Here is a 14,501-nt window from a genome sequence, read left to right as displayed (position 1 = left end):
GCGGGCCGCCGATCCGGGTCTCGACAAATCTCCTGGCAGAGCCGCGGGTAGGGTAAGGAAGCCCCGCGGGGTCGGCGATGCGAGTGAGCGCACCGAAGGCGGCGGCGGCGGCGACGGCGGTGGTGGTGGGGTGGGTCGGCGCCCCAACAACGTTTGCCCCGTGTGCGACAAATCATTCTCGAGGTCTAGCCACATCGTGCGGCACATGGAGACCATGCACACGGCCACGCAACAACCCGGCGCCACCGCCGGCGCCACCGCCGGCGCCAGTGCCGGCAACGCCGTTGTCGGGGTGAAGGAGACGCCGCTCAAAAAGAGCCGGTGCGGTAAAAATGCTCCGGCCGGCACGAGGGCCAAGAAGGCAACTCGTAAACCGACGCCTCCACCGCCGCCACCGCCGCCGCCGCCCCTGCCCCTCGCTGACGCCCGGGGAAGCGACGCTCGCTCGAGGAGGGACGCCGGGCAACCTCGCGGCACGGGTCGCGCAGGCGCGCGGAAGCGCGCCGCCGAGTCTCCCTCGCCGGTTTCGCCCAAGACGCCCAAGTTGACGCCCAAGTCGCTGCTGCCCAAGCCGCCGCCGAAGTCGCCGCCGAAGTCGCCGCCGAAGTCGCCGCCGGCGAGGCCGTCGTCGGTCGCCGACGCCGCCGCCGTGTCGCCCGCGGAGGGTCTGGCGTACGTGCGCGCCGTGTGCGATGACGCGCGCCTGCGCTGCGGCCTGTGCTCGCAGCGCTTCCGGGCGCCGGCGGCGCTGCGGCGCCACGCCAGGACGCACTTCTCCCGCGACCGCCGCTTCGTGCGCCTCTTCCGGTGCCCGCGCTGCGACTTCGAATCGTGCTGCCGCGACGCCGTCGGGGTGCACCTCGTGGCCACGCACCGGCCCAAGACCAAGGATCGGGCCGCGCTGCTGCTGCGCGTGCACAAGGAGCAGATGCTGAGGCCCGCTAAGGCCGCCCTGCAGTCCATCCTGCGGCGGCAGCAGCAGCTGCAGCAGCGCGACGTGCGGTGACGCGTCGGTTGCGTTCGGGTGGTCCGGGGTGGGGTACGGGGGGGGGGGGCCTAAAGGAGGAGGCTGCCGTGCGGGCCGACGCGGTGGCAGGGTTTGCGGTGAGCACGGTCGGCTACGCGCGGTGCGGAAGACGTTCAACGTACGTACTGGCGCTGGCTAGGATCGTTGGCTCGGCGTGGTTTTGCCCGGTACCCTTTGCTGTAGGAGAGGGGAGGTTACCATGAGTGTGCGTGTTTGTGTGTGTGTGCGCGTGCGTGTGCGTGCGTGCGTGTGTGTGGGGGGAGTGGTAGTGTAGCGGTTAGCGCGCTGCGCTACAAACCCGGCGATGCGAGTTCGATTCCCGCTCACGGCCAACACCGGTGACGATTATCTGAACCGGTCCTGGGCCTCCCCCAGGTCGACTCTGCCTCAAATGAGTACCTGGTGCGGTGTGTAAACACCGCCACTAGGGAGACAAAGGCAGCCGGGCGTGGTGCTGGCCACCCACACCCTCGTGTGCCGTGCCGGCCTTCATAGGCGCTGTTGTTGCTCGCTAACAGCAGCTATACGGGGAATCTGTGTCCCGCCGGGTGGTCTGGAGGTCCGAGCGTGAAGCGAGGCGCCGTTGATGGCCTGGACCCGGATCCCAACCGCTGTCACACGTGGGTACGTTGCGTCTACAAGCGCTGCCGTGTTGATTGTCTTGGCATGGCCATCAGGGACTGCACAGTAACCTTCAGGTCAATTGATATCATATATTTATTAAAATGAACTAAACTAAAACTATAAAACTACTTTTTATTTTACCAGCTAAGGCCCAATGAGCTATGTAGCTTTTTTTTCAGAAGTATCCTGGCTATCAAAGCGAATGACATCTCAATGAAGTGGATTATCAGGTGGAAAAGTATAGCAGTCAAATGCTCGAATTCTAAATGTGGAGGGAAGAGCCGGAGAAAAATCCACGTGACCACGTGGAGAGAGACACGCAAACTCCAAATATACAGCAGCAGGCGTCAGGGTGGGGATCGAACCCACGACCTCCTGCACACCAGGCGAGGTAGTTAACATCTCCTAGCCACCGTGGCGCCCATGGTGGAGAGATGTTATTAATTCGCTCGACCCGGCCAATCTGCAGCCGTGAGTAGTAAACATTTATTTATTTGGTGATAACGGAACACAAACACTCCTTTTGCAGAGCATTGTGGAATTCAGCTTCAGAAGTGGTTCCTGCATTGTCATCATCTCCCTTCCTGCTCTCATTCCTTTTGTTTTCCGATTCATCAACATCCTTTCAGAATCAGAATCTTGATTTAGACTGGAGAAGGAAATCTGAAGAGCCGTGAAGCTCTTTTTCACGGGGTCAGCAAAATCACAACAGCAAACGATACAAAAACGCAATCGGGAGTGCAGAATATGAACAATGTTGAGCAAGTCACTAAATTTAATTAAATGGATTATCTAAGTCCGATTTATCATGATTGGGCAGGGCAGCCCACAACAAAACAGTCCCAGACCACACCAAGAGAACACCACGCATTGCACTACCGATACCACACAGGTCACCATCACAGTCACAAATCGCAGTCGCGAATGTGACCGGCCGTATCCGGCACTACCAATTTTCTGCTTCAGGACGTATGTTTTTGTTTCGAAGGAACATTTTCACGAATGTCGAGGGAGCGAAACGAGCGCTGTCCCAAAACGTCGTTGCCCCAACGGCAAAGGCTTTCGTCACCTACCAGAGATGCTTGTGCCCGACACAGGGCGGTGCCACGCTATATATAGCGGCTCGCTTCACGTGCTCTCGTTTAGCGCGAGCGAGTGGCTTGGGTCACCGGAATAACGAGAGTAAAAGCACCAGCGGCGAAGCGAATAGAAATTCGACGCAGCAGCAACAACAGCGGCAACAACAACAACAACAACGGAAACAACAACAACAACGGCAACAACCGATTGGATGTCAGAGCCCGGGCGAGCGAGTAGAAATCGTAGCAAAAACGACATGCGTTCTTGCGGAAGGAATCGAAAACGACATGAAATGAGTCTCGATTTCGCGTGGCGAAAGTTTGCTCGGATAAATCGCTTTTAAACATTAAGCTTTGGGCACGTTGTTTCGGAGGGGGCTTGTTTGCGGACGTACTATCCTAGCCAATCAGAGCCCAGCCCAAATCCTACCCCACAGCGTTCACTCCTGGCTTCTCGGCTCTTGCGGAAACCTCATTGCTCGCTATTTTACTTTTATCCTCACCGTGAAGTCCGCCCAGTGTCTCGCACGCATCGGCCACCCCTGGCTTTCTCCGGGTAAACAATTTATTTATTAATCGGTAGAGCACATGTGTGTATACGTGCACGTGTGTGCAACTGTGCAGTGAGTGGGGAGCGGCGGTGCAGCGGTTAGCGCACTGCTACGAAGCTGGTGACCCGAGTTAGATTTCCGCTCATGGCCAACACCGGTGACGATTATCTGAACCGGTCCTGGGCCTCCCCTAGGTCGACTCAGTCTCAAATGAGTACCTGGTGCGGTGTGTAAACATCGCCACTGGGGAGATAAAGGCGGCCGGGCGTGGTGCTGGCCCCCCACCCCCTCGTGTGCCGTGCCAGCCTTCATAGGTGCTCGCTAACAGCACTTGCCCCAACAGCCTGTTGTAGGCTATACGGAGAATCTTTGTCTTTGTGTGTCTGTGCGTGTATATGTTCACATGTACATTATTGTACATTACATACAGGGTGTGTGTGTGTGTGTGCTTTCACGTGTGTGTGTGTAGGTACATGTAGGGGGAAGGGAGTGGTGGCGCAGTGGTGAGCTCATTTGCGCTTCCGAACCCAGCGAGTGTCCCGAGTGTGATACCCAGCCCACGGCTAACAACAGTGGCCCACCCCCCACCCCTTCACGAACCCGCATTGACCAGCGTGGTGAAGTATGGTCAAACAAACCGGGAGGAGGGGGGGGGGAGCTCCAACAGTGGAGTGTAGAATAGTATCTAAACGTAATGATTTATAATTATTTAAATGTACACATTAAACATGTACATAGGTTAAGTCGCACGCAGAGCTGCGGGCGGAAACATTTGAACCTTGGGCGTGATTAGTCGTCCGGCTCTCGGGTCGACTCAGCCCTAAATGAGGTCCGACTGTGCTGTGTAAACATCATGCACAAGGCGGCTTGGGCGTGGTGCCGACCACGTAGGCCTTCATAGGCGCTCGCTAGTTCTCCTTCCCCCGCGCCTCCGATTAGCACGGTTGGTTACGTACGGTGCGAAGGAAGTTCAACACGCGTACGTACACGGGGGGGGGGTGTGTTTCTACTTGAGTGCATGCACGGCGAGCGGTGGCGCAGCGATTGGCGCACTGCGCCACGATTCCAGCGGGCCAGGTCCGATTCCCGACCATTGCCAACGCGAAACGTTTGGCCGTCCGCTAAATCGACTCAGCCCTGAATGAGTAGCACCTGGCACGGTGTGTAAAGCATCAACACTGGGGAGACAAAGGCGGTCGGGAGGGGTGGGAGATGTTCTTGTCTGCGTGGCCGTACGGGGGGTGGTGGGAGACGGCATTGTACATTCTTTTTTTTTATGTATATCGTGTTTTCATGAATAAATTGTGTTTGTCCCTTATTTAGGAGGTGTGACCCCACAGAGTGTGTGCTCCCCCGTGCTGATGGAGGGAAGGAGGAGGGGGGGACGGGAGGGACTGAAAAATGTGTGCAAACGTACGCAAGGGCGCCGCGGTGCTAGAGGTCTTTGCAAAGGTTGACTTGCACATTAATTGCCGCGTAACCTTACCCCTCCGCTCCCCTTCTACTCTGCCACGCTCTGTTGTCGTAAGTCAACGCGTGCGCGCACACGCGCGTGTGTGTGCGTATCCATCGTAAGCGGTGCACCACACGACAACAACAGCCGCCATTCGCCACTAAGTGGCGGTCACGACAACCACGGCGGCCGTGGCAGGCTAGGTGCACTCCGAGGCCGCGTGGGGTGTCGAAGACTCGGTGGCAGGAGGTCACGGGACAGAGCCGGGTGGTGCCGTGGGTTGACTGACCGAGATGACCGGCAGATGCTCCGGCCGCGCCCCCTACCGTGCGCGCGCGTGGGGCCCTCGCGCGTCGGCCGGTCGTCGATGCTCTCCACTGGGCCGCCAACGACTGCACAATAGACGCGCAGAGGATGTGCTCCGGCGTCGATGACGCGGGGTACGAGAGGAGGACGTGCAATCGGGAGACGGCGGTGGCGGTGGCGGCAGCGGCGCGGTGTGCGGAGCCGCCGCCTAGGGGTAACGGCCAATCGGGGAGGTCCCCCCGGGCCCCGCACTGTGGGGGGCTCCCCCCCCCCCCCTACCCCCGCGCGCCGCGACGTCGCGCCGTCAGATGTGATATTTCCGGTTTAGTTTGAAGGCGTCGGCAGGGGCAGGGGGTAAAAACGGGGGGCGGACGGAGGCCCACACGGTGGGGTTAGCCCCGGGCCCCGCACACCCCCCCCATGGACGGCCCTGGCGGCTGGCGTGGGGTGGGCCTTGGTGCGAGGAAATGAAACGGGGCCCTCGCTGCCGAACGTCGCTCCCAACTCCGTATTATCACTGTTGTGCTCGTTCAGCGTGCGGTTCGGAGCCCGATGTGTCCGCGTGTGGTCCCAGTGGAGTACGCGCGCAGCTAACTCCTGCGGCGTTGGGACATTTTTAGCCAATACTAGTTATTTTGTACATATGGGGGAGGCGGTTGTCTTTTTGTTGAGTTCCGAGTGGAAGCCGGGGAACCCGGAGGGAAGCGATGGCAGCACAGGGCTCGGGGCACCCGAGTCGGGAGTCGAACCTGGGCGCCGCTACCCCAAACGCGATGCGCGCCAATACGGCGAATCTTTCAAGAATCGGAATCGGAATATTTGTATTTATCGAGGGGAAAATCGGTTAGCTACAGACGTCGCGGTGTAGAGGCACGCACGCACGGCGGAGCGGAACGTGCGGCGTTGTACAGAATCACGCAGGGCTTGTACAGAGACGTGTTTTGAATGAACGCAGAGGTCACGGAATTGTGTACAGATATTTGAGGAATAGGGGTAAAGACTTAAACACGGGTAATGGCAACGCACGGCGTCGAGGAACGGTGACGCGCCGACTGTTATTGTTTCAGCTCGACTCGCCCACCCACTCACCAATCCACTCGCCAATCCACTCACCCACTCACCCGTTCACGCACTCACTCATCCTCTCGGTCACTTACCCACTCACTCACCAATCCACTCACCTACTGACCCACTCATCCCAAGGCCGTAACCATGGAGTCAACATTTGGGGGGGGACCAAATCTTCCAGGGGGTCTGAGGGTCCCCCCCCAGAAAAAAATCTACATTTATTTCCTGCCTAAAAAATTCACTAACACGTGGGATGGACTTTTTATTTATTTTTTACAATAATGTCTAATAGTGTATTGTATTACATTGCTCTGTTGTTTTTTCTTGTTCATTGTATGTAATGGCAGAGATTAGGGATTAATAAACTACAACCATAACCACAATCATATGAACAGAAATCAATTTTATAGCAATATATTGTGGGGGGGGGGACATTTTGAGCATATTTGAGGATGTGAGCATATTTGGGGATGTGTCCCCCCCCCCAATATTTATTATAATTACGGCCTTGACTCATCCACTCACCCATCCAGTGACCCACCGACTCGCCCACTTACCCACTCACTCACCCACCTACTTGCTTAGCCACCCAACTGCTCACCCACTCATTCTCTCACCCACTTACCCACCCGCCCACTGGCTCAACCACTGACCCACTCACTCACCCTCCCACTTGCTTACCCACTCACCCTCCCACTTGCTTACCCACTCACCCAACCACGTGATCACTGTAGGTAGCTAGAGAGCGACTCGCAGCCGGATTGAGCAGCAGCTAGATCTGAGATTCGTGACGTTTCGCTTGAAACTGCGTCGGGCGAAATTAAAATGTATTCCGAATTCGGCTGTGAGGATCGCTCTCCAACTCTCACCCGCTGTGAGTGAGCGGCTGAGTGAGTGAGCGGCTGAGTGAGTGAGCGCGTGGGTGGGTGAGTCAGCGAGTGGGTGGGTGGGTGAGTGGGTGGGTGAGTCAGCGGGTGGGCGAGCGGGTGGACGAGCGGGTGGGCGAGCGACGTGAAGCGATAGCAGTCACCGCGCTGTCCCAAAGCTCTCGCGCCACGTGACAACTTTCATTTGGCCGCGTCGGGTGGCGGAGAGTTCCCAAACGACACAAATCCTACCTGGATCGTCACGTCGCGCAGGCCTAACCCCCCACCCTTAGCCAGCCCCCCCCCCACCCTCCCCCTCCCAACAAAAAAAATCACGAATCGAAACGTGTGGCCGCGAAAGTAGCTCCGCGTGCAGGATACGCTGAATGACGTTTCAAGGAAACACTTTGAAGGGTCGGGTCACGTGGGCACAATCTGCCCATTGACGTCAGCACTGAGAGGTCGGTGGCAATCCCAGCAGCAGCATCGCGTGGCGTGGCTTGCGGCACCACCTGTAGTCAGGCGCGCGCCGTGAGCCGTTCCCACCCTCCGGTGCACCGCCACCCATCAGGGTGGCGAGCGGCACCGTGACCTCGCTCGCTCGCTCCTCGGCGCGTTGCGAACGTCGACGGTGCCGTGATGCACGCGTAGTCTGTTGCACTTTACGCGTGTCCAGCCCCCCCACCACCCAACACCACCCCCTTCTCTCCTCCACCCCCTACCCTCCCTCCGACCCCACCACCTATTTTTTATTCCCCAAACATTCTCGTGGTTTTAGTTGCCGACGCCTGACCTGGGGGAACGTCATCATCATTGTTATTATAACCACCCAGCGCCCAGTCGGACTCTCGGTGGCCTCTTGTGCTGGAAAAACAACAACAACAACAGCAGTGACAACAACAACCAATACAATTCGAATCAGAAATCTCTATTTAGACTGGAGGAGAAATCCGATCAGCCGTGAAGTTCTTTTTCACACGTGTCCAGCAGTTCACGTGGCGGTGACGGTCACGGCTGCGCTTGTGCCAGGCTATGTGCACCTTGCCGGGCGATTACTGGACATCTGTGAAAAAGAGCTTCATAGCTCATCGGATTCCTGCAGGGTAAATACATATTCTGATTGTGACATTCTGACATGACCACACACACACAGGGAGAGACCCCGAGTCGCGTGTGTGTCACTGCAAGGGGGGGGGGAGGAGGGCGCAGTGATCAAAACGCATTCGAAACGCGTCGCTGCTTTCCAGCTTTAAAACATCTCGGCACTCCGCTGCCCCGATTCATTTCGGCCGACGACGCTTCGGGGAGCGGGGGATGGGGGCCGTGTCCAAGCGCAAGGCCTCGTGAAATGAAACGTCGCGCCCCGCGTCCTGCTCACGGCTCCCCCCCTCCCCTCCCTTCCCCCCCGGCTGTGAGATAATCTGGAGATGCTTCTCTCGGGAAGTTTGTGTTGGTGGGAGATTTCGACTGTGAATTGCGCCGTTGCCGATGACGACTTGTTTGGGGAGGTAGGGTCCCAGAGGGCGATTGAGCAAAGCAAAGCCATGACCCCCCCTCCCTCACCACCCCTGACCCCCCCCCCCCTTCCTCACCACCCCTGACCCCCCCCCTCCCTCACCACCCCTGACCCCCCCCCCCTTCCTCACCCCCCCCCCCGCCTTTGACCCCCTCTCCTGCCCCCCTCCTGCCCCCCCCTCCTGCCCCATCTCCCCCACCCGCCACCCCCGCCTCCCCTTCTGATTTTAGGAACCACCAAAGGTTCAGAGGTCACCGATCTCAACGTTGTTTGGGTGGTTATTTGCTTGTTCTGTAACGGTTGCTAAAGCGAAGGCCCCAAAACACCAAAGCGGCCAGCGACAAACAGCACCGACGGCTAAGCGCGTTCGCTGTCGGCAGCTCCTGATGGGCATCACGGGAGGGGGGAGGGGCAGGGGGGCATCGCATCTTGGGGCCCTCCTGGGGAATGACCGGCGTCGTCTTCTACTACAGAGACCCACTCACACAGAGACCCATAGACTCACACAAAGACCCATAGACTCATACAGAGACCCATAGACTCGCACAGAGACCCATGGACTCGCACAGAGACCCATAGACTCGCACAGAGACCCATAGACTCACACAGAGACCCATAGACTCACACAGAGACCCATAGACTCACACAGAGACCCATAGACTGGCACAGAGACCCACAGACTGGCAAAGGCTGGGTTGTGGTGATGAAACTGGGTTCTCAAGTGCAGCGGGTTGATTGTCTCAGCCCTGTCTCCCAAACAAAAACAAAAAAACGATCACAATTTGGTTTCTGCGCTTGATTTGGCTAAATCCTGGCTCCGTGGAGTGAAATGATGCGTTTCACTGTCATCCAGTGAACATGAATCTCCCAGAGAGCGGGTCGGGAGAGTGCTATCCGCTTGCTGTGTGTGGCCCGGAGCGGTGACTCGAGAGGAGCGGATCTCCAAGGTAGATCTGCGACATCCACTTCCGTGGGCCATTCCCTCGCACAAAGGGAGATCCGTACCCGCTCTGCGAGATTTCCAAATGGATTCTTCGTCTCGGGATGAACGTTGCCGGGGCGGGGCTGGGATGTAAACGACAGCTGATAACGGAACCCACGTGGAATTTTACAGCGGCGGCAAAAAAAATTACACATTCGACGTACCGGATGATTGGTAAACCGCGAAACCCACTGGGTGACGTGCATCGCTGGGACTGCAGTTTCGATGCGCTGTCCCTAGAGCTGTGTCGTAGCGGTCGCTCGCCCGAGGTTTAATGAGCGGGCCCACACTCCAAACCACGCCGCAGTCTTTGCTGCCAGAAGAAAAATACATATAATGATAGTAATTTACAACGAAAACAAGTTTTTTGTTTGCATTCTGACCACAAGTATTGTGGTTAATGCAGTGACATGATTCCTTGTAGAAGGTTTCGGTTTGGTGTTCTAACATCTTGACACAGCTGTTTTTGTTTGCCGGAAAAAAAGGGGAACACCTATTCTCATAATTTGTCTTGTGTTCGGTTCTTTGTGGTTGATGTTAAATAAAGTGTCCGTATAGATGATATATATACACACAAGTGATAATATATGCACAGTTCACTCTGTAACGTGTTGGCTTCTCTCTCCGCTTGCCACTCGTGCGTAAGGGATACTCGCAGTGGCGAGTGTTGTTTGTGTCGTGTGACCAGTCCGGTGGCGTTCGCGTTCACCTGCCGGCTGGCGATTGGTAAATAAATCTCTTGAATTTCACGTCCGTTTGAAGCCTCCTATTATCACCGTGGTTCTCCTGCGGCGAGACTTGACCCGCCTTAAGAATGTGGAATTTCCACCGCCGCTGGATATGCACAGACAGGAGGTGGGCACCAATGCCTCGACGCTTGTCCAAACAGGAAATTACTACGCGCATGGAACGTCCCAACTTACGAACATCCGCACTTACGAACGAGCTTCCGTGAGATTCACGTTTCAACCATCCGACTTGTGAACAAGGACTCGCACTTGTAAACCGAACTACGGAGTGAGTGTGGGTGCGTGCGTGCACACGTGTGTGTGTGTGAATGTGAGTACGCATGTGTGCGCGTGTGGGGGCCAGTATGCGTAGTGGTTAGCGCGCTGCGCTACGAACCCCCCGAATCCGAGTTCGATTCCCGCTCACGGCCAACACCAGTGACGATTTTCTGAACCGGTCCTGGGCCTCCCCTAGGTCGACTCAGCATCAAGTGAGTGCCTGGTGCAGTGTGTAAACATCGCCACTGGGGAGACAAAGGCGGTCGGGCGTGATGCTGGCCACCCATCGCCTATTGTGCCGTGCCGGCCTTCATAGCTAACAGCACTTGCCCCAATGGTCTGTTAAGGCTATAAGAGGGATCTTTGTGTGTGAAAATGAGTGTGTGTGCGTGTGCGTGCACGCGCATGTCCCCGTGCGTTTGTGGGTAGCGGTCGTACAATGGTGAGCACACTGCGCTACGAACCCGGCCACATGAGTTCGATTCCTGCTCACAGCCAACACTAGTGACGGTCCTGGGCCTCCCCTAGGCCGACTCAGCCTCAAATGAGCGTCTGGTGCGCTGTGTAAACATCGCCATTGTAGTGGAGTGACAACAGCGGCGTAAATTATTACTTTTTTTATTTAAATACAATTGTTGATATGTTTTACAACAATACAGACAGTACACGTCACAGAACAGGGTGGCCCAGATAATCTTGTGACCTCAATGAATTAACCCTTAACATTTGAGTTCCTTTGCACATTAATTTATGTTTTAAATAAATCTTTAAAAAAAAAATCTTACGTTTGTATGCGTGTACGTTGAACTTCTTTCGCACCGTACGTAGCCAACCGTGCTAATCGGAGGTGCGGTGGGAGGACAATGGAAACGGGGCTCACCTGGACCACCTGGACCACCCTGTGACGCACCTCCCCGGCTTAGGCCGCGTGGGATACGACGACGGATATTGAAACGACTTCAAGCCACAGCGCTTCCCCCCCCCCCCCAACTCGCCAAACTGCCGTACATAAATAACAACAACAACAGCAACAAGAATACCTTTGTACTCGGCGGTTCGGTACATTTCTATTGCGCGCGACGCAAAGTCGTGGTTTGTGCAGAGGGTGCGGTGGCCGAGAGGCGACGTATAACGAGACGGGGCGGACGGTGCCCGCAGCGACGTGAGTGTGGGGCTGAGGCGACGCGAGTCGGGTCGCCGTGTTCATTATCAAGTGACGACGTGCTTGCGAATCCACTTAATTTTTTTTTTTATTATAATATTTTACAAGTTAATGGGTTGACCTTTCTTACACTTTACACTCCTATCGTGTTTTTTTTTGCATTGTTTTTGTAGCGCCCTGACCCCGTGCCTCCCGTACTGGACATCAGTGTTAATCAATACTCCGAGGCGTTCCTGCAATGGGTCAGGCAGCAGAACCAGCGTGGCACGACGCCTCGTGTCATCGTCATCCTCCATGCGCCAGGACGCGTGCCTTCCATCACTCCATTCACACCGCCCGCCCGTCACCGCCCCCCACCGCCCCCATCCCTGACCGCGCGGCGTCCCCAGGGTCCCCGGGGTCCCCAGGGTCCAGGCGCTACCCGGACACCGCGGGGTCGTTCGCGAGCGCGGCGCACGCCCTCTGCAGGACGGTGGCCTCGTGCAGCGCCTCGCACAGCACGGCGCTCACGTCGAGCTGCGTACAGGGGGAGGGGAGACGCGGGCTGTGAGTGAGAGGGGCGTCACGGTGGCTAGGAGATGGTAACTTCCTCGCCTGGTGTGCAGGAGGTCGTGGGTTCGATCCCGACCCTGACGCCTGCTGCTGTATATTTGGAGCTTGCGTGTCTCTCTCATCATCATCACGGTGGCTAGGAGATGTTAACTATCTCGCCTGGTACGCAGGAGGTGGTGGGTTCGATCCCGACCCTGACGCCTGCTGCTGTATATTTGGAGTTTGCGTGTCTCTCTCATCATCACCACAGTGGCTATGAGATGTTAACTACCCCGCCTGGTCTACAGGAGGTCGTGGGTTCGATCCCCACCCTGACGCCTGCTGCTGTATATTTGGAGTTTGCGGTGTCTCTCTCCCCGTGGTCGCGTGGATTTTTGTCCGGGTCCTCCGCTTTTTCCCTCCACATTTAGAATCGACATCACGCGTTTACAGTGTCTGGCTGCTATGAATATCGACGTGATAATAATGAAGAGAACGATTAGCCCGCTTCGTTGAGCTTTCATTTGGGATAGCCAGGTCGCTTCCGAAAAATAGCTTAATAGTAGCCCAGCGGGCATTATTAGCTGGTAAAATAAATGCTTAAAAGTTCATAGTTGAATTGTTTTTGGTCCGACCGGTGACTGAGAGCGTGGGGCCGCAGGTCACCAGACGCTGATCAGGTCCCGGAGTAATCTCGCGGTTGCTGAGCACAAATGCCAAAGGGGCCGAACGTCAAGAGGCCAGCAACAAATGGCACCGTCGTCAAAGCTGTAATGTGGATGGGAATGTAACGCGCGCGTTGAGTTGAGGATGATTGCTTGCGCAGTGCGGCTTCGGAGGGAGGTAATTGGGGCACGGCTGGATTTAATAATGGAACAATTAATTTCGGGAGGGCTCTCCGCCTGTATAAAGGTTGACTGGGCCAGAGATCGGGAAGCTTTGCGCTCTTATCGTGTTTTTATATTGTAGATTTGAAGTTTTCGTGGCTGCAGGGATCCATACTCTTTGGTTCTTTCGGTAAAGTCACGCGGGTATAAAATAAAATAAATTAAATCACGACGTTTCGGGCGCAACACAAAAACGTCCCGAAACGTCGTGATTTAATTTATTTTATTTTACACCGACGTGACTTTACCGAAATAACCAAAGAGTATTTTTATATTGTGTTTGTTGTTGTATTGTGTTTGTTGTTGTATTGTGTTTGTTGTTGTATTGTGTTTGTTGTTGTATTGTGTTTGTTGTTGTAACTTTCTGAGCCGTGCCCCGACTGGACATCTGCGAAAAAGATCTGCATACTCTTTGGTTCTTTCGGTAAAGTCACGTAGAAAGAAAATAAATTAAATAATAGAGTGCGACGTTTCGATTGCAACACAAGCAGTCGTCATCAGGTATAACTAAATTTGAGAGAGAGACAAAACACAGACACACAACATAGACACACAGAGTGTCTATGTTGTGTGTCTCTCTGTGTGTGTCTCTACGTTGATACGCTCTGTGTGTCTATGCTGTGTGTCTCTCTCTGTGTGTTTTTGTGTTGTGTGTCTCTCTCTGTGTGTCTATGTTGTGTCTCTCTCTGTGTGTGTCTCTGTGTTGTGTGTCTCTCTCTGTGTGTCTATGTTGTGTGTCTCTGTGTGTGTGTGTCTATGTTGTGTGTCTCTCTCTCTCTGTGTCTCTGTGCTGTCTCTCTCTGCTTGTGTGTCTGTCTGTGTGTCTATGTGTCTATGTGGTGTCTCTCTCTGTGTTTTCTCTCTCTCTGCTTGTGTGTCTCTCTGTGTGTCTATGTGTCTATGTTGTGTGTCTCTCTCTGTGTGTCTATGTTGTGTGTCTCTCTCTGTGTGTCTCTGTGTTGTGTGTCTCTCTCTGTGTGTCTCTGTGTTGTCTCTCTCTGCTTGTGTGTGTGTGTGTCTCCGTGTCTGTGTTTTGTCTCTCTCTTAAATTTAGTTCTACCTGATGACGGTTTCTTGTGTTGCAATCGAAACGTCGTACTCTATTATTTAACTTATTTTCTTCCTACGTGACTTTACCAAAAAGAACCAAAGAGTAATTCCTGCAGTCACGAAAGCTTCAAATCAAGTTTAAGAGCTTCATAGCTCTTCAGATTCCTCCTCCAGTGTAGATACAGGTGCTGATGAGCTCTTGGGAGATGGGTTAGCTGGTGTCTACGGCGCGGCCGGGTATCTTTCTGATATATTTTAAGCATTTTTCTTTTTACGATAACTTTTACACTATTCTACATAAAGGATACCTGATGGATTCCTGAACCTGCTGTGGCAGCTTCGATAACACCTCATGACAGAGGCATCGTCAGGGTCGGGGTCGAACCCACGGC

The sequence above is a fragment of the Lampetra planeri genome, chromosome 38 (genome assembly GCF_965212315.1).
Source record: "Lampetra planeri chromosome 38, kcLamPlan1.2.h2, whole genome shotgun sequence".
NCBI lineage: Eukaryota > Metazoa > Chordata > Hyperoartia > Petromyzontiformes > Petromyzontidae > Lampetra > Lampetra planeri.
The sequence above is the reverse complement of the archived record's forward strand: the minus strand, read 5'-3'. Positions refer to the sequence as shown.